Here is a 20,589-nt window from a genome sequence, read left to right on the forward strand (position 1 = left end):
CCTTAAGATAGTGTTTATAATGAATAACAGAGCTAGACCATAGATTTCATGAGTTGTGTTTAGCAATGTATTATTGCCTTTAGGACATTATATTTTAGCAACCAGGATGCTGTAAAATGTCAGTTATTAACAAAATGCTGAAAGCAGAACTTTGGAAAAATCTGTTTCTTCTCTGACTCAGGAAAAAAACATGGAAACAGACATACTGAAGAGTTGAAATGTAATTTTGTGTTTGTTGATGGACAATTACAGATTTCAGCTGGAAAATGTTAATGCCCTAGTCTAGGGAGAGTTTTTCTTTTTTAGAGTTGATCAGGCATGAAACTGAATAATAAACTTCTGCATGCTTGTTTTTTCCTTTTCCTCTTTTTAAACTAATTCATAGCTTCAAAAGAACTAAAAGTTATTCTCTGTTCTCCTGCTGTAACTATGGTAACTATGTTTCATTAAAGTAGCCACTTAACTTCAAGGCTTGTGTTACAATGATATGCATTATTTTGAGTAAAACCACACCATAACAACCTCATGATTTCAGAGCAATTTTAAAAGAAAGTTCAAAGAGCATGTGTTGTTGACTCTGGAACACAAGGTTTGTTTTCTTTTAAAACATGTTTACTCTTTTTCAGCCTGGATGACTTTTCCTGCATAGAGTCGTCTCTGTTGTAAGGTTCTGTGTGGGGGAACCACTACTGACTTCAGCCAAAGAGGACCATGCTCCGCTCATCAAAAGGGGTGCTTAGTAGTTGCAGGGTTGAGGCCAGTGGGAGATGCTTGAGCACACAGATCAGTATGAGTAAGAGCAGCGAAATTGTGTTGTTTTAATTACTCTGTTATAGCCTCCTTCAACATCACAAGATTCTGGTCTGGTTCTGGTGTTGCTACATGCCTGCTGTTTAGCCACCACTGTTACGGTCCTTGTACCGTACATGGTTTCCAGAAAGCTGGTTAGGAACCGATGAGTTTGAAGGGCAATTTTATGGGGATGCTGTTATGGTTGCATTTAACCTCTGCAGAAGTGCTGGAACTGATTAGGTTCAGTAAAAGTGCTCACTCCTCAAATACTTACAGGCTTAATCTAGGTTACTATATTCCTTCCCTGTGATTTCTGGCTGTTCCAGCCAAATTTTTGGGGGCTGATTTAATAGCCAGAATTAGGACATTGCAATTCTTACGCTGGACAAAACCCATGGCTAATTAGCTCATTGAACATTCTCTGACATGGAGTCAAAAGGAACAATGAACCTAAAAATACAAACTATTTTTATAAAAAGAAATATAACTACCATTCTGCTATCCTATGCATTCATCTTCCCCTTTCTGAATGCCAAGCTCTCTTCATTAAGCATGACAGACGTGCCCCAAGAAAGGGAAAGTCACACAAAGGGAAGAAGTGTGCCTTCCCTCAACATGCAAATCACATATGTTCATTAGCTTCAAGAGTGCCATGTGAAGTACAGTCTGCCACCATCTAAAAGACTTGTAATGACCCTAACTGCTAAAGATAATGGGGCTGGCTTGCACTACTGCACTGCCCTGAAGATCCTGGGAACATGCTGAAGAGCACAGGAAAAAATAAAACAAGAACAAAAATACACCTTGAAAATCAATGTTGTAAAGAATACGCAAGGAAAAAAAAAAAGACTAATATTTGTCAGGTACCAAAATGTGCATGTAAAATGTTCACTGGGACAGATTTCTTATCTGATAAGGTTTCACTCAGCAAATGTTTGGGTCAGATGTGTGGAGCAAGGAAAAGGGTGTTCAGGCTGTTTAAAGTTATGTTAAGAGGTCAGTGACACCAGGCATGGCTGTTTACTTTCCCTTTTTGGAGCCTTTTATGATTCTAGAGTGGGGCAAAGGTTATTTCCTAAAATGGCACCTGTCTTCTGCCATAGACATAAACAGAAGGCACTGTGATTGAGCAAATAGTTGGAAAAAAGGGATTCTGGAACTCTCTTCCTGCCTCTGCCACTGATCTATTCTTTGACCTTCAGCAAGTCTCTTCACCTTTCAGCTAAATGAGGATAACGACATAGAGTGCTGTGAAATGCTTTTGTGCATTTCTAACCATGCTTTAAGATGGTGAATATTATTTTTGCCCTCAGGCGTTCATCAATTTAATAGCCTGCTCATGTTGTCACTTCCTCTGAAACTCAACCAGATACTTCAAGAGTATGCTATTTCTTGGGATTTCCAAGAAAAAAAAGTTTCCAAGCTTTTTTAGTAAAAAAACCCCACAAACGCTGAACAAATAGAAAAGGACACTTCTGAGAAGAGTGAGTACGAACTAATGCATGATGAATGGAAAAATAATTTAAAACATGTTTATGTTCTCTCCTAGCATATTAGGCAATCCAGAGGTAACTGTACTCTTGGCATGTCAGGTCTTTATCTTAAAAATCTGTTTCACTTGCTTTCCTATGAAGAGAAACATTCTCCTTGGAAATATCTTTAACTGTTTTACTTTGAAAGTTTCTGCTCTCAGTGTTGAAAATATCAGTAAAGTGTGTATATCTATCTATCTGTCTATATGTTTGTGGTAACATTAAGTTCAAATATTCAAATATTGTACCCAGCAAGCACTGTATTTAATTTAAAAGTAACTGAAAGAGAAAAGTTTATTTCAGTGTGAGCATAGTAGATGTGTGGTAAGAAAATGGCCCACTGTACCACTAAAAAATAACACTACAGAAACATACCTTTGTAATGTTATTTTATATTGGTAAATAACAGTAATCTGTTATTCATCCTATTGCAGCAAATTTGACTTGAGCAAGATGAAAAAAGCCTTCCTATGGGGAGATGTCTTACAAACTTCATCACTTTAAACACAGTTTTCTTTCAGGCTCCCTAGTGTAAGCCTGGCTCCATTGAAAACAACCAGAACACTCTCGTGGACCTCAATAATACATGTTATTTGCATGTGGAAGCAGTCACATAGACTCGATACTAATCACACAGGTATACAAAGATACAGTCCTGGTCAGATGATCTTACAAAGTAAGGTGATTAGAAAGGATTTTGGATATGACAGCTGTAAATAATAAAGAGCAGTTTAGAAATTCTGATAGTAAATCAATGAAATTTTGCTATTTTATTTGATAGTCATGTCGTTCTTGATAAGTAGGCCGATATCAGATGTCTGAATATATATGGAATAGGCTAGTTTGTTGTTTGGATGTCACATTAAATCAGGGGTTCTGCCTCTTCTGTTTACACCTCAAATGCCAATACATGTACAGGAAAAGGGGTGGGCTGCGAGGTGGCTCTTGTGCTCAGGGTGTAATCATTTTATTTTTTTTAATGTACTGTGCTCACCTACCCCAGGAGACTGATTTTTGTTTTCTTTTAAAGAGGTCTGCATCATTTTGCATAAAAACTATGTCCTGATACAAGAAGTAGTATCTGTGATTTTTAAATAATCAGCCTCACTAAAGGCACCATTATGGCAATGTTCTACCTTAAATAATTTCGACAATGCATTCTCTGTACTGCCCATAGACTTGGAGGGTGTCCTCAAAATATTCAAAGCTGGGACAATATTCATGGTTAAGAAAAGTCCAGAAGCAGCCAAACAGGTGTGTACTTCTCTCAGAAAAGGCCTTTTTAGATAGAAGACCTTTTGTACACTAGTTCTATCCTAGGCCCCTTTTAGGGGCCACACCTGAGAGAGAAAGTGAATTATCAATGACATTTTTTTAAAGAATCAGTGGTTTAACACTAATTTCTAATCAGATCCTACAGAAAGGAACAGCTCGCATGGCAGCTGTACTTTTCCCAGGGTTAATTACCTTTCACTGCTCTCTACTAATGAGTCAGCTGTTCCTGTCATCACACAACTACACTGTGTTCATCTGTAGCTCTAGCTGTGGACAAACACAGTAGCTAGAGCCCTGTTTACATATTGGTGAGGTTTGTTGTGCAAAGAATTTGCAAAGCAGTTTTTTAAAAAAATATGTAAAACTCCCATGCCTCTTCATGGAAACAACTGTACTTTTCAGGCCAACATCATGTTCTAAAGGTTACTGAATTAATCAACAGGAGTAGAAATCTAAGGACATGAAAACTAATAATAATTCATTTTTTTGTAATATTGCATAATAATTTATATAAGGAAGATTAGATCCATCTTACCAGATTGTTGGGTGAGGCTATTCATTTATAGCTTGCTGGTCTATGAACTAGAAAACTTCTTTACAATATATTAAGTAGTAGAACAGATAATAGTGCAAAAATAAATGCACTTAAGGAAACAGTTGTGGGTTGTTGGTTTTTTTTGTGGCAAACTCTAATAAGACAATGATTGAAAGCTTTCAGTAACCTGCTAATGGTTTTACATAATTCTAGAAGGTAATTCAATAGCAACTAAATAGAACACATCATTTTCTAGCTGGGGTGAACAGGATGTATGCTTTATAGCCATATAAGATCAAGAGCGATCCTCATACATCACTTTTATATGTCTTCTTTAAGGACTGTATAAAACTTGGGGATATTTAGAAAGGCTAACTCTAATAACAGGGAGGGGACTGACACCTGGCTTCCTTGTATTGCCAAGAAAGTAAGGGCACGAGCTCCTCCATGGCAGCAATGAGCACCTACAGTTAATCACTAGTGGTTATGCCAGCTTCCTCGTGGGAAGCTACGAAGACTATGGCTAAAGATGGGCTTTGTGACAGAGCTTCCAAAGCTCAAGTCCTGTTTGGGTCAACAATCAGAAAATGTTCATTTTTCATATAACTGAGGGCAGGGCTCTAAGTTGGCACTGTCTTCAAAGCGTGATTCTATGCTAAAACTGTCTACATGGAGGTTGCCCTGAACTGAGCAGATTTCCTCAGGGTAAGATCTGTAGGTGTTAGAAGAGAAAGTGAATTTCCACCACACACCAAAGGGGCACCACACGGTCCGTGTTATTTGAGAATGAGCTCAACTACTCGCAATTGTATCTTCAACAGGCCCATTCATGAAGACGCTATTTGAAGCTGAATTCCTTGCTAGCTGTCACATGAGATAACGGTCATTGACAAATCTAAGGCAGGAATACGGTCATCTGAATATGATGAAGGAGGAAGAAACTTAAGCTTTCCAGGTCCAGGTTAACCTTGCAGGACTGGCAGCTCAAAATACAATAAATTAGCTTTTGAAAATACCAAGGCAAAAGCAGCATGGGAGTCTAAGGGTTACTTGAATAGTCATCTGGGAAATTAGCAGTACACTTTCCTTTGAACATTACTGTAATGAACCACCTCTTTCTCTCAGGCAACTGAACTTGCGCAAGCTGTATTGACAACCTTGGACACTCTGAGCGATGAGAAAATGTGAGCTGTGTGGTTATGGTCTTTTAAAAGGCAGATATTTATTTATTGCTCTATTAGAAGCAATTCTCCTGCTTGGTTTTGGAATTTTATGTGAAAGTGAATTTCCTGAAGGTGCATTAACTGGGTTTAATGATTCACAGAAACCTCTGATCACTCAGGTCAGGCCAGGGAAAACTGTTATTATGTAATGCCCATTTTGTCTCAGATTCTCCCTCTGCTCAAGAGATTATTCCTTCTTCCAACATCTCACTCACTCTTAATATAAAAAAAAAATTCTCAGGGGTAGCATGGGCATTCTCCACCTACTCAAAGGTCTTCACGTGTCACTGGCTTGTCTTCTCCTGGGTTCTTGAGAAGAACATTATGCCTTCTTTAGCCACAGGCAGGAAAACTGGGAACGAGTCCTCTCCATTTGGTGAATAGGAAAACCTAACCGCTTGGACTGAGGTTCACCCTTTCCTGAGATGCAGTCTGCTTAAGTTGAACTCTATCAGTAACAAGGCTTACTAGAAGTAGACTTCATGCTATACACTGAAGCAGCTGGGATGCTAGGAGACATCTTCTTTAAAGAGCCTAATGGGTTGATGATAGTCCTACCGTGGGGATCCCTCTTGGAGGTTCAGGAAAGAGGAGGCACACCAAATAGTGTCTCTGAAAAATTTAGGGCTAAAACCCATATCTTCTGCACTGTGCCCACTTAAAAACTTGACTTCTTTACTTTTAAAATATCATCAATATAGCCGTGCCACTTCTAAATTTAAAAGATAGGGATCATCATGCAACTAACAAATAAATACCAAAACCCCATGAATAAATAGGGAAGCAAGCTGTATGACCTGAAGGGTGTCCACAATGCTGAACTTGCTGTTTGAAGGCTGGCAATCATTGATTGAAAGCAACTTGCGCTTCTTCAATATTACAGTATTATTCCCTGTGATCACAAAATAGTAGCACATTATCCACATTAACAACAAAAATAAGTGGCATTATTATTGTTGTTGCTATAAATAACATTGGCCCAAAGCTTTCAGGGCTAAAGCTATTTATTCTCTCACACTATTCAAGATGAGTAAGGGATATTTAAGAAGACACTTTCTAATGACAGGCACTAAAATGTTGGTTGCGGGGAAGAAAACTCTGAGAATATTATATGTGAGCAGGTTGAGTTTTCAGGATAGATTTTAAATCAGTCTGAAGTGTTATGTTTATTGAACTGGTGTCAATTTATACCATAATGAACTTCGTATGCCCACAATTTTGGCCATGATTTTCATCGACTTTGAATCTCATCTGTGGAAGTGCTACTGGAGATATATAGTTACTAACCCTTTGTAAAACTCATTGTTACAAAATTAGACTAAGCTAAGCATAATCTTATGGCAGAGTTTACTACTGTGGTTACCCTCCCCTCAGCAAAAAGGTATGAAAAGGCAAAGGACTCTCAGACACCCAGCTATGGCTCCCTGCTTCCAAGGCCAACCCGTGCCTCCCATGATATAGATTAGGGTAGTGTATAGCCACATGCTGTACCACAGGAACCACTCACTACATCAGGGTTAGCATAGCTTAGTGGAGCTCCATCCAGCTCTGATCCCTGAGGGAATTCTGAGTTGTCCACTTAGAAATACAATTTAAGCACTTTGCCTCAATCTGAAGAAACTTTGAGAACTTATCCCTAGAGCTTAAAAGGATGAAGATTTGTGTAATAAAAACCACATCTATGTGCTAAAGATATGGATATAATAAATAATTCTCTAAAAATCAAAATTCGTGTCATCAAATCTCTTCAAACACAGAAAACCCCATGAGTTCTATGCAAAGTATGCACAGCAACTGAAAGTTTGAACTGCGAGCTTGCTTGTAGTTTTTATGATAGCATGAGGAACATTGAACCACTATAATCACCCATAGAAAGAGTGCAAAATCATCATCTAATCTATCCTTCTATTATTTGAAGCTTGAGTTACAGAGTCTTGAAAGCCTGAGGAGAGAGAGAAATCACAGAGACACCGCTAAAAGTGCCTACAGACTCTGAGGAGTGACCAATGGAAGAAAGAAAATCTGGAGCTGAGTCTGGAAATGTTTCTATATCAGCAGTGTTTAAAAAATCCAGCTGGTTTAATGTAGAAATCTCTCCTGTATTTGAAAATGAATGGATATTGTTAAATCTTTACAGCTCTTTTCTTATTATTTTTTTTAAGAATTAGTTTTGAGAAAAGAATTTCTTATTTTTAAGAATTAGTTTTGAGAAAATAAACCCTTTTCTGAAAGGAAGTATAATGACTCCTAAGAACAAAGCACAGAATTGCCCCCTTCCCTTTTGTAAATAGCACATTTCAGGGGCAAAATTTGGTCCTCTGAGCTGCAAAGCAATATTCAGTTTTGCTATTCTGCTCTCCATTAACATCTGAGCACACACCAAATTTCATCAATGTCGTATATATGCAAAAGGAAACTTTAAGTCCAAGGTATACCACATTATTTATATCACTGTCTTCTATGAAACTGTGAGAAATAGTAAGGTTATGTGGAGACAAGATATAAGAAGACATCAAGTCCAGTTTTAGGCTGGACAAGAAAGACAGGATTCACCTCCCTAAATTTACATGCCTGAAATGCAGATACATATTTCTGAGGTAGTAACAGCTGGCTTCCCATAGTCTCCGGGTAGCCTGTAGGCAACCTACAAGTATTTCTGCTGCTGTGTAGATATGTGATACATCTTACTTATTTCATACATCTACTTCAGGGTGAGATGAATTGCATCCAAGAAATTTCTCTTTCTTTCCACTGACTCTAAAGGGAATCTGGATGACTGGCTTCGGTCTAGACACTTCCACTGTGCACACTGACATTTCACCAAAGGATTCCTAACCAAAGAACCTATGGCAATCGCTGAGCAGATTTTTACAGCTTAAATAACATGTACGCTATGTGTCTCTGAGCTCTACTTTAAAATAGGGATGAAAAAGCAAAAGAAATAGAGTAGGGAACCATCCTCCGGGAACGAAGGCAGTGCCAGTCCTTGTAGGAAAGAACTGGCAAACAAAACGAAGCTGATGAACAAATAAAAGGCAGCACTAATGGATGGTGTAAATTAAAGAAAAGGAGAGTTAGCCACAGCTTTGATATGAGCAGTGTGGCTTCAGAGACACAGCAGAATCCAGTGTCAAGAAGCAGAGAAAGAAAAAGGTCTGCATGATATGGCAAATATTTCTTCATCTAGATATACAATCATGAAGACAACCAAGTTCTAAGCACAACGGAGGCAAACTGAACTCTAAGAGTTGGTATGGACTGAAATACCATCTTTTTAATATTTAGATTGGATAATATTTTATGAAGGAATAAAAGTTTTCCTGATAAGTAAATGTGTCACAGGGATTAGTGTCTGATAAATGGGAAGTGTCTCTCAGCTTGAACTATTATTATCTGATACTGAATACGATAGTTTTCTCAAGTCCAATTTTGCTATTTAAGCTTATCTGTCTTCTTCCTTGGTTTACTATGAACTATTGTATACTTGGGAAACCTGAAGTCACCAGTGACAGTGGGTCTGCATTTAATTTTTTTTTTTTTTTTGGTTTGTTTTAACCATACATAATGCCACATACCCTGTTGTATTTGGTGTCTTCTGTTCAGTGTCAAGTTTTCAACAATAAAATTAAAGAAATTAAAATCCAAATTCCTTCTAGTAACTTTTGCTGGCCTTTGGGAGCTAACAAGAGCCAGATTTTCAAAAATGAAAATGTTATTGTGCCTACACTGCCCGTCACAAGCATGCCCTTTTTTTCACCATGTAAGGTGAGTGTTTAGGCAAAGAATTATTGACACAATTATTTGCATGATTTGTGAGTGTCAAGCAGGGCTTTTTGACATACACTCAGTGAAACCTACTGTGTTTTTTTTAAAAAAATAGCCTTTATGTCTTGTTTTCTTTATTTTGTGCATTTACTCCAAAGAAAAAAAGTCTTGTGAGTAAAATTCATCATATTTAAACAAAAGACTGGCAGCTTAACTAAGTATATGAACAGGGGGAAGGGAGACTTATTTCCTGAGTTTCAACAGATGTCATACTTAATTGGTTGTGAAATAAACCAGAGCTACTCTCGGCCTGTTTCCCTAGTTTCAGCTGTGAAGACACTTTCAAACATGTGCATTTCCCTCCTGCTTGTCATAATGAGGGTGTGGGGTGAGAATCAAACTTCCAAAAGGAGTAAAGCAGCATGCACGCTGCACACAGGCCCTCAGATGCACTAATTAAACAGAAGTGAGAGTTGCGTCTTTTGTTCCTGCGAGATACACGTCAATACAGCATTAAGCAAGACAGTTCTGTTGAGGGGTGATTGTCTTTGCCTTCTGCTAATGCCAGGAAGTCACTGGACTATCCCATTCTGCACAAAGTTTTTCCACCTTCATGTATTTTCTCTCTGAAACACCTTTTTTCCTAATTCAGAGCACTGACAATATCCTACAATGGTGAAATGTGATCATTTTTGTATTATGACAGAGAGAGCATCTCCTAGATATTTTTTTCCCTTGTAGATGTTTTCTGCTAGAAGCAGCAGAGTAACACCACATGTAAGACAAAAACAACAGCAACAAAGATTAAAAAAAAAAGAAAAAAAGAAAAAAAAGAAAGAGTATAAAATATAAAGTATAAAATAGTTTGGCTAAACATGATGAAGGACACAAGAAAATGGAGAATGAGACTTCTCATAGGCAAAAAGCCCAAACATTTGTAACTGGCTAACCATCAGTCGATGGTAGGCTAATATAAATAACTGCATGCATTTCAAAAGGACTACGGCAAAAAATGTTAGTTTTATGCCTTATTGTATGTAGCCCTCTAAATTAAAATGCTCTTTTGAGCTTCATGGGAAAAAGTTACATATGTGACAGGTGCCTCTCTGTGAAACTCAGTACAACCAAGTTAAAAAAAAAAAAAAAATCATGGAGAATAGAGTTTGTTAAAACATTTCAAATAGAAATGTAATGGGAATTGCGTAAAAACAAAAATTAAGGCCAAGGTCAAATATGTTTAATTCACCTGTGGCAACCAAACTGAACAATATTTGTTCTTTTAGTTTAGACTTGGAACCTAGATCCCAGGAGTGCTAGGAGAGAGCTTTAATCCCTAGAAAAAATTCAAATTCCCGAAGTGTGTGATGGAAACCAGTATAATCCTTCCTGAAGTCAGAAATAAAATACAAAATACTTTCTTTGCTATTAAAACAAGAGCAGTCATCATGATCTTTATTCTTTTAACGATTTCTAGGTCTGACTTTCGGCAGATGACCTCTCTTGTTTGTCCCTACATGTTTTCCAAAATATAAAAGTGAAATAGAGTCCCAAGGGCACTGTACTTGAAAGGTTATGAGAGTTAGAGAATTTTAACCATGCCTGCCAAATCAGCAGATGGCTTGTGATTATAATTATATGCATCAATAAAACGAATAATCTTTACAAAATTTGAATTTCTACTAAAGTAAGGGATTTAGTAAGCAGATGCAACAGAATGCATTTTCTTTAACCCTTTTCGTAGACGGTACTGTTTCTCACAAAAAATAATGGGAAGGCTTTCCTTAAAGTAGCTTGACCATACACTTGAGCCTTAAATACATGTTTCTTTTGACCAAGTGTCAATGTTATTCAGAGTGATTTATGTGTTCCGTTGCACTTTGTTCACTAAATGTCGAGTGCTTATATATAGGATGATTCCCATCAGACCCATACTTCAAAATGGTGTTTAATTTTATAAAATGTTAGAGATACAATGAAAATGTCATGTGTACTTAGTCTCTTCATTTGTATCGTGATGGTCATCCTTTCTGTTCAGGATTTGGTGACTTTCCATACTTTGTATGGAGGCTCAGTTACCGACATTGTTAGGGAAGAAAATATTTTTTCCCTAAACATGGGAAATGTACTAAATGTTTTGTGGGGTTTTTTTTTAATCACAAGAAATTGAATTATCTAAAATAAAATCAATTAATACAAAATCACAACCTTGGATTTCTATGTCCACTGTCCTTATTTTCAAACTTAATTTTGTAACAAGATCTAGATTGTGTGTGTTAGATTGTGTCAAACTTCTGCCTGAAGTAGGAGAAAATCACACAGTAGAAAAATTAAACAGAACAAACAAAAGGCCCCCTAAGCCCAATCTATTTCTGGACTGCATCATAAAAGTGCTATTTGAAGACATGATGGAAATATCCTAAAATCTTCTTATATAGCAAGGAAGAAAAGATTTGAGAACAATAATAAGTATATTTTCAAAAAAGTCTCTCTTTGGGATACTGTAGCTGCCTGCCTACAGTATTTTAACATTTATTTTATTCCAACATTTAAATGTGAACTTTTATTTGAAGAAGGTATATGTGTTGAGTTTTTTAACTACCTTAATATCTCTGATGTGAAGAGTGCAAAACAGTATTTTGATGCTCATTAAAAAGTGGATTTTTACTTCAGAAATGACAGAACCATTACTCTGTATCATGTAAATCCTTCTTAGCATAAGGATTATTGACCTGATAGTCCATAACGGTGCCTTTGGAACCATTACTACTTTGTTGTGCCAATCCAGCTGCTGTACATGTGCTCTAAGTTGGGGGGGGAGGCACTGAAGGTGTCAAATTTTCTCCTGAGATTTAGGGAACTGACCTAGTGACTCTTACTATCACCTGAAGAAACACTGTTATGAAGAAATTGGGATCTCCGATCCTCACATGAAATGATATTTTGGAAAAGTTCTAAAGCATATATTTTTTTTTTTAATCTAATGCCTCGTGGAACAGAGTTCAAATACATTTCTTTAAAGGAAAAACTATCTCCTTTTAACCAAAGTTCCTTAGTGGATGAAAGATTTCACATATGAAGCCAAACCTGAAAAATGAGCTAGCAAATATTACCTGAATCTATTAAGCAAATCAATGAAGTCCTCATCTTCAAAACACTTACACACCTGCTTTACTGTATTGAAGTGAGCCATCGACCTCACCTCAGTGGAATCACTCGTGTACAAATGATTTTGTAAGTGTTCATGTACCCAAGAAAGCAAGCCCTGCCTCCATTATAAAGTAACTTTTGCTGTTATCACCTTTTTTGAACCAGAAATCTGTCATTTAGAAAGGCAAAAGTTGCTAGTATTATTAGAAGTCTTCCACGAACATAAATGAAAGCAATTCTCCTCCAAAGAGATTTTATGTAAGTACTAAAAAAAGTTAAGAGGGAGACAATCTTTTTTATCACTAATTAAACAGTATCTTTAGTCTGAAGTGATTAAAGGTAATTAAAATTCAGAAGCACTGATTCTGCTTATGCAGTTTTTAATAATCCACAACTATGCGCACATAAACTACAGGAAGTGACCCAGTCCCAGTTATATATGTATATTTCCAAAATTAATCAGTTAAGTAACAGATAGATTTTGGTCTAGATGCTCCATATAGATATGGATATAGTAGAATATAAACTTTACTTGGCATGTTATTTGCTATGTTTTATTTTGGAGCGACAGAGCCAGGCCTTCGGGAGGATTGTCTGTGACTGACTTTTGAGATACTTGCTTATCATCAGTATCAGATATTTTGGGATTACTGGCTTGAAAATCTACAAGCATGCAAAAAAACTGAATTAGAATTACTCAAATCAACTGTGTAATGCCATAAAGTTTTTCAAATCCATATGCACAACTCACACTGTTGTCCCCTGGCACTGTGCACAGAGATATGCGCAGAGGCCTCATATTGGATTATAAGGTCCAAAAAGTCCATTGAAAAGTGGTTTCTCAAAATCTGGTGTGTTACACAGTTTATCAGGGAAATCAGATGAACAACATTAATCATTAGAAATGAAGTTTTCTTTGCCTTTCTTCTCACCAAAGAAATGACGGATGAGAAAAAAAAATGAAGCTGTAAAAAACTACTGAAACTTAGTATGACTCAACCTGTCGGATTACAGTAGCAGTATTATTTTTGTAGCACTGCTGCCTGTGCTTTACCCCTGTGAAATCACTCTCTACTTTTAGTAGGATAAAGGACAACTGAACTTATTCATTAATGCGATGAATGCTGAAATATCAAATACATTTTACTCTCATTCACATAGGTATGTAAAAAGCATGATGACTGTGTGATAGGGATATACTCATTTTTAAAAGCTGTGGTGGTGCACCTGAACATGAAATATCCTCAAATCTTACCTGTTAAAATTAACTGAAAACTTAATATTAATTAACAAAGTTCAAAGCAAAACTCTGTTGTAATGGTGTAGCTTACTAAATTGCTGCTGATCTAGCAATTAGGTGTGAATTATAGGACTTAGCTGAGAAAGCAAGCTTGTTTTCTGATGCCTGCATAGATCGTATTTTCTGAGGTAACATAAGGAAAATATGTTGCTGAGATACATACACCTTAAAAATATGGAAAATAAAATTAAATACAAAATTTTGCTCAAGTTTGTTTACTTCTTCATTAAATTTCTGAAGTTGGAAATGCAAAAGAAGACTTAACTGTTACTTAATATATACTGAGTTTCAGTGAACTGGGATACTATATAGAGGTACATAGTCTTTTGCATATGTACACTTTTTACATAAATATGTACATGCAGATTTGTATATATGCATACACACACACACCTTCGCAAGGAATCATCAAATGCATATGATAAAATATCACATTTTATCTTAGTTTCTATAAGCTCTGATGATAATTCTATTGTCCATGCAGTAAAAAGGATGTCCCTGTGTAAGCGACATATCAAAGTGAACTGACTTCTGTGACCTATGAAGAGTTTTAATTAAGTGAACAGGTTATCCTGACACATCTAAATACACATATATTGACAAGTGTTTTCCCAAATAAAATAACTCTTCCAAAATAAAACAACAAAAAAAGCCAACAGAAAAAGAGCTGTAATGCAGGCTGATATCTAAACCCCACTTCTTTAACTGTCTTTATTTGAGAAAGCATTCTTAAAACAGATGCTTTTCAGTGGTTTGGGGGGGGGGAGCAGAATTACTTCATTCACACAGGCATCTTGCAATAATATCATGTCATTTTGAACGTAACATCCCCTGAGCCTCCAAAGTGCAAAGCAGACAGAAACATTTTAGCAATGCAAACAAGACTTTCTGGCAACTTCCTGTTGCCATTTTTCAGCAAAATAAAAGGTCCTGAGATACTAAACTGAAACACTGCTAGAAAAGATTTTATCATTGGCTACACAGGCAGGCACCTGCTATTCTAAGATATCAGCTGAATATTTTGCTGCTGTGCAAAGAAAATAGGTAATGACTGTGTAAGTCTTTAACAGCAATCTTCAACTCTTTAATTTTGGCTCATGCAAAAGACAACACTGAGAGAGGCATCATGGAAAAATCTGTTTTAAAAACCACCCCAAAATTATAGTAACAACTTCATTTATATCTGCATAGTTCTAAAAACCGTACCAGGTATTTGGGGTGTAACTAGCTGGCTAGTGGATTGAAATGTGTATTCATACATATAACACATTTTCAGCGGATTTTTACAGAGAAGTAAAAAGAAACTTTCTGTCTGTAAAGTTCATCAGACATCGATGTACATCTGAGGCAGTGCTTACTGTGTGGCAGTTCTTACAAAGGTTATTTATTTCATTACACTACAATTGCAACACCCAGTTCACAAAACATACTGTTTCACGTTACTTTCGGAATTCCAGAAACTTTTGTAAGCTGGCGAATCAGACAGAGAGAAAAGGAAACAAACAAGCAAGAAACAAACCCAACCTTGATTCCAGAGACATTTTTCTCCCCTTCCTGAAGTGACAAGGGGGGGAAAAATCCCTTCGTTATGACCTACTTGTCTAGAAACGGACTTTCAACCCCATGGTTAGGCTAAGATTTGCTCTACTTTCTCCCTAGGGCATAATTGTCAGACTGACTTACCGTGTGCCTTTTAGCCTTTGTTCTGCCTCTCACGCTGACATCAGGGAAGCAGTGATGTAGAATAAAGCAGGGGTGGGCTAGGTTAGTCCACTGTTTGTGTCGTTGTGTGGTGTGCAGGGACACTCTGTGATACTCTAGTGAGCTGCTAAGCTTTTTTTGTAGGCTTTGTGTCATTTACTTAACGACCAATCTCATTAGCTGCCAGGGTACAATGGGCTGATGCATTTTCTATGTACATACTCTACACAGTGACCCTCAAGGTTGCCGAAGGTCTATTTAATCAGTCAAAATGCTGAATATATTTGCAGTAAATCACTAAAAAAAATACAGGACCACAGAGGTATCTCATGAGGGTTTACTCTTTCCTGGGAGTTATTTGCAGGTAATAAAGTAATAGGAGATGTAGGCAAAAGCAAGGGCAAAGAAGGGAGAAGGGCACTCACTGGGTTTGCACTGGTCACCTTTAATTTAGGGAACCTTGGGGGCCCTGCATATCACTGTGTCTCCGCTTGTTAATTTCTCCATGCAATTCATGCTTCAGTGTAATCATGTTATCACAATTAAACCCCTTTAAATAAGAAGAGCACCACTAACAAAATACACAGCCTTTCACACATCGGGGAGGGGATGTGTGTGTGTGTGTGTGTGGGGGGGGGGGGGGTGATATTTATTTATTAACTTCCTTACTACAGGCAACCTCAGGGCTGGTGTCTTTGCATTTCTAACCTCTCGTCAGTTACAAGGTAAAACCCTTTTAACTCTTATGAAAAATGAAATGCTGAAAAGCCCTATGAATCACGACAGCTGTCCATAAGTAACAGGGAGAGTTCTATTGTCCAACTTGTCCCTGGATAAAATGAATACTTTACAGCAGAGGCTGTTCAGCTTGGCTAAAGAGTATGGGGAGAAGGGGAGGAGGTCACTGGAGATTTCGCACACTAATTTAATCTGGGAAAAGGACAGGCACTGCATCTCACTTGAACAGACTGGCGGCAATCTGGGCTCCCACAGAACTATCTCCTTTTGCCTGTGCTCTATTTATTCCTTATCTCTGTTTACCAACCGCTAGGTCCCTTTCATTCACACCACGAGGCCGTTCTCCTACTATCAGTCAGCAGCTGACACTGTGGAAGAGCCTCAAAGGCAAAAAAAAAGGGATCAAAACTAAACCAAAGCTGTATAAACAATGCAACAGTAGAAGTAAATGCATAAATCCTAATTCTTAACCCAACCCACAGGGTGCGAACAGAACCTTTATAGTAAATCCAACAAACCCACCACAGTGAGCTATGGGCTACAGAGGAAATTGGAAAAGCCAAATATCATTCATGAAATCACCATCTTAAGCAGAAACATTGAAAATAGGCATTGGCAGATATTTAACTGGTTTCAGAATAACAGGTTCATCAGTCCTGTCTACCCCTCAGCAAGTAATGAGGCACACGTTTACCTGTGTGCCTGGTATAAGGTGAACAAGAGCTCTTGCCACTTGACCATCACGGTTCAAATGCCTCAGATAACTTTGCACTCTCTGCTTGTGATTTAGATTAAAAGAAGTAGAGGCAACCACTTTTTTTAAAAAATCTGTGTCTAGAGGTTGTGACAATTTGGATAACTTCATATCTAGAACATAAATGTCAAGTAAATATTGAAGCATTTGTCCCATTCATTTTGCCTTTAAAACTCTGGATATTTCACTATTTCCCTTTCTCAGTCTTTAACTTATATTTTTCCCTCTTACTCTAAGTTTTTAGCACTTATGAAAAGAAAATGGGTGAAGACAGGAAAGAAAAAATGCTTGTGACTCTAATAGAAGAGTAAATTAAAGTAATACACCCTTCACATTTGACATTCTGGTTTTGGATTATTACGGTGACTTAACTGTGAATAAGTTAATTTTGTAATTTTAATGGTACCTTATTTTGTGTTCTTAAACTGACTTAATAGGAAAGAACTTGCAAATACTCATAGAGAGACAGCAATATTGTTTCAGTGAAACATTCCAGCTTTTTAAACCTATATAATCTGTAACTCCCAAAGTAGGGATGTTCCTCCTGACAGAGGAGTTACGCTTTCAGAATTGTTCTCAACTTCTTGACGCATAAAACTACCATATGCATATATGACTGCATATAGTCAATATACTGTCAACTGCCTGATCAAGATCATTATAAAAATAACAAAGAAAATGTTCCTCATTATCAAAGATGATCAACTGGACCTAATTTCAGTTTTGATTTCCACCTATGTGCATTATGAGCAATGAAGTCTTTACTACTTGGATCCTTTTTTCCAAATGAATTAATGAATTAAATTTATCCTTTCACCAGCTGCTAGGCAGCAGATGGAACCATTTCTGAAGCCTTGTTGAATTCAATCCATAAAACTCATTTCCTAGGATTAGCAGTCCAAAGTTTCTTTTAATGTTTATATACCGCTTGGGATTTTGAATTTCATGATGTTAAACTTTCAATTTAACTATTTTTTTCATTTCATATCAAACAAATATGATCGTTTGGATTTCTATAGCTTTGTAACCACACATTTCAGGTCACATAAGGACAAGAATTCATTTCAAAAGCAATCAAGTAATGCAAGATTGAGATCTGGGGGTTTTTTGTTTGTTTGTTTTGTTTACATTGCGGCACTACCATAGAAACCATTTGTATTGTACTCAGAGACTGATTTAGACTGGAAAAGTTTTATTCTCTGTAACTTTGACAAAAACCTTCGCATAAAAATCTGGTTTTAATAAGTAATTTTTTAAAGTTATTGTGATCTGAGGGTGTATTTGCTATTCACAGAAACATGACATGATCCTGAAATAAGTTTTTCATACACTTTTTTTTATAGTTAACTTCGACATAAGATTTATCTAATGTTGAGGGAAAAAAAAAAATCAGTAGCAAATGGTGGCAGTTTTGTGAACACTTCAGTAAACAATTTTTTCTGTAGAGTAACAGGAAATATTAATCAGCTGCAGTACCCTGGACAGCTCCTTTTCTTTCATTTTCGGTTTTCTTAACCTCTGCTACACACCTTTGAAACAATAACCAGAGATCAGGGGACTTTAACTGTAATTTCATTCACAAAGGTCCCTGTTTATCGATCTTTGAATGAACTAAATTAGAATTTAACCAAAGTTTCAACTCACCAGAAACCTACAAAAGAAAAAGCAAAATAAAAATACACTCTCTCTTGCTCAGCTTTCAAAGACATATTATATTAAAAGTCTCGAGAATAAAACCTCATGATGTCAAAGTCTTCCTGTTATTCAACAAAGTAAATAAAACTAAAAAAAAAAAAAAAAAAAAAAAAGTGATTCGTTGTTGTGTATAACAGTGATTTCCGCTAATTTGGCACAAGAAATCTATATTAATCTAATAATGCAGTAAGCCAAGAAGGCCACATAATAATAATTACCATTGAGTAATTGAATATTTAGAAGGAGGAGGAAAAAAAGGAAGACTGGTAATCTTAGCCTGCAGGCATGAAAGTACTATAATACGCAGATGATATTTACAAGTCAAAATAAAATGCTCCAAACTGGGAAGTTAAGAAGCAAAGCCTATATTTAGAAATTCCTCATTCCGAATCTGGATTATCTGTTAGCTACCTTATAGCAGAAATATATTATTGTCTCAGAGAAAGCTTTCATCACAAATGCTGTAATTTTCCCCAAGAATTACAAAACCATTGCACAGCCAAACCAAAGACGACACATCTATGCAATTTACTTAACTAATTTAATTGACAAAAGAGATAATAAATGGTCATTTTGAATCCTAAAAAGATCCTTAACTGACAAAGTTCACCCCATACAGTTTAAGGATAAAATCTGGGATTTGTGCTTCTGTAATCAATTAAATGAAAAATTCACAGCACCTTGCAGAAGATTGTCTTCCTATTTACATATGAAGGAAGACAAACATCTGAACTAAGTGCTTTGTTAAAGACAAAAGAAAGTCAGAGAGAGAGAGAGAGCTACTGCTGATCAGAGTGTTAAACAGACTTTTCCTAGCATCAAATCCTATTTCATAAAAATCATCCTCCTGCAAAATGTTGTCCCAGAAGGTCCATTTCATTCTTCAACCTTGCCTGATATTACTGTCATTTAACTTTCTAAAGCTTTTCCTGACACAGACATTCATTCTAAAGTACAGTATTCGCTTTTTTAATCAGAAGCTCTCAATTCACTCTCTGAATCCCAAATAATTTAAAGGACTGAAATGTCACACTTTGAAAGACCCTTTTTCACTTAGAGTAGTGCTATTAAATATATTGATCAACAATCTTCATTTTAAAAACATTATGCATGATTTTAAAGCAGTATAAAACATCATGAGAAAGCTCTTTGATGTGTAACACATAACTGCAAGTGAACCTGCATCTATCGAACAGTTCCTACAAATACACTGGTCCCACTCTCTCCCTCTCCCGTCTTGTTTTTTTCCCCTCTCTTTTTTTCAATGGTAGTATTTAAGTTCAGTAACTTTTCAAAATGAGAGGAAAAGTGTCCTTGTGATCATTTCCTCAAATTAAATAGCTAGAGCTGCAAATTTGCACAATTCTAAAATGTATATGAACAAAGGCTTTACTGAGGCAGTATAAATGCAATTACACCATGACATTTTATTCAGAAAGCTTTCTCAAAGCAGTTACAAGTAGCTATTTTTTAAATGAGGCCCAAAATAGCATTTAAGATAATGACCAAGCATACATTGTGGAAGAAACAGCATTAGTGTCATTTAAACAAAAAGAAAAGTTTGCAGAGAGCATTTTAAACATGAATTAAAAACCCTCAAACTTATTAATACAAAACTCTTAAGCTTTCAACGTTGCTATATGGAGAGGATTTTTTGCTTTTTGCAAAATAAGAGCACAAACAATAGAAAAGACAGAAAGTTACTAATAGTACAAGTTGCTTAAACATCAATGGGTTCAGAATAGTGTGAAAAAGTTGTTAAACTTACTTTATTTTTGTTTCCAAAACTTATATGTTTCTCCTCCCTTGTGTGCTGAAGTGTGCACTAAAGCTGTGTCTTTGAAAGGTAGTTCCCATGATATGACATCCAGTGCCTTTGACTGCCTAGAGATAAGCACCTGCGTTTGTGTCCCCTCTTTACGTCACACCTCCCTATTCAAACCTTCTCAATATGATTCACATTTGCACATCAACAGCCTCATGCGCATACACAGATTTTTTTCGGCTCTGGGCCCAAAACTTTCACTTTAATTTTCATCACATGATTGCTGTGGCATATGTCCTTCCAAACCTCCCATATATCAGTCATCATGCAAATGAGATGGAATATCACTCCTCTGCAGCAGATGGCC

General features: G+C 36.6%; 1 protein-coding gene across 4 annotated transcripts in view; it reads right to left on the minus strand.

Moving 5' to 3' along the window:
- ST18 (ST18 C2H2C-type zinc finger transcription factor) overlaps window positions 1-20,334 on the minus strand; it is a 102,644-nt gene extending 82,310 nt beyond the window's left edge. For 3 of the 4 annotated variants that reach the window (XM_049818705.1, XM_049818696.1, XM_049818676.1), the window contains exon 1: window positions 15,253-15,356. The gene's annotated coding sequence lies outside the window, so the exon portion shown is untranslated. Of the gene's footprint in view, window positions 1-15,252; window positions 15,357-20,225 lie in introns of those variants that run through there. The other variant, XM_049818686.1, reaches the window with a different exon arrangement.
- Window positions 20,335-20,589: the final 255 nt, after the last annotated feature.

Source organism: Accipiter gentilis, chromosome 2 (genome assembly GCF_929443795.1).
Source record: "Accipiter gentilis chromosome 2, bAccGen1.1, whole genome shotgun sequence".
Taxonomy (NCBI): domain Eukaryota; kingdom Metazoa; phylum Chordata; class Aves; order Accipitriformes; family Accipitridae; genus Astur; species Astur gentilis.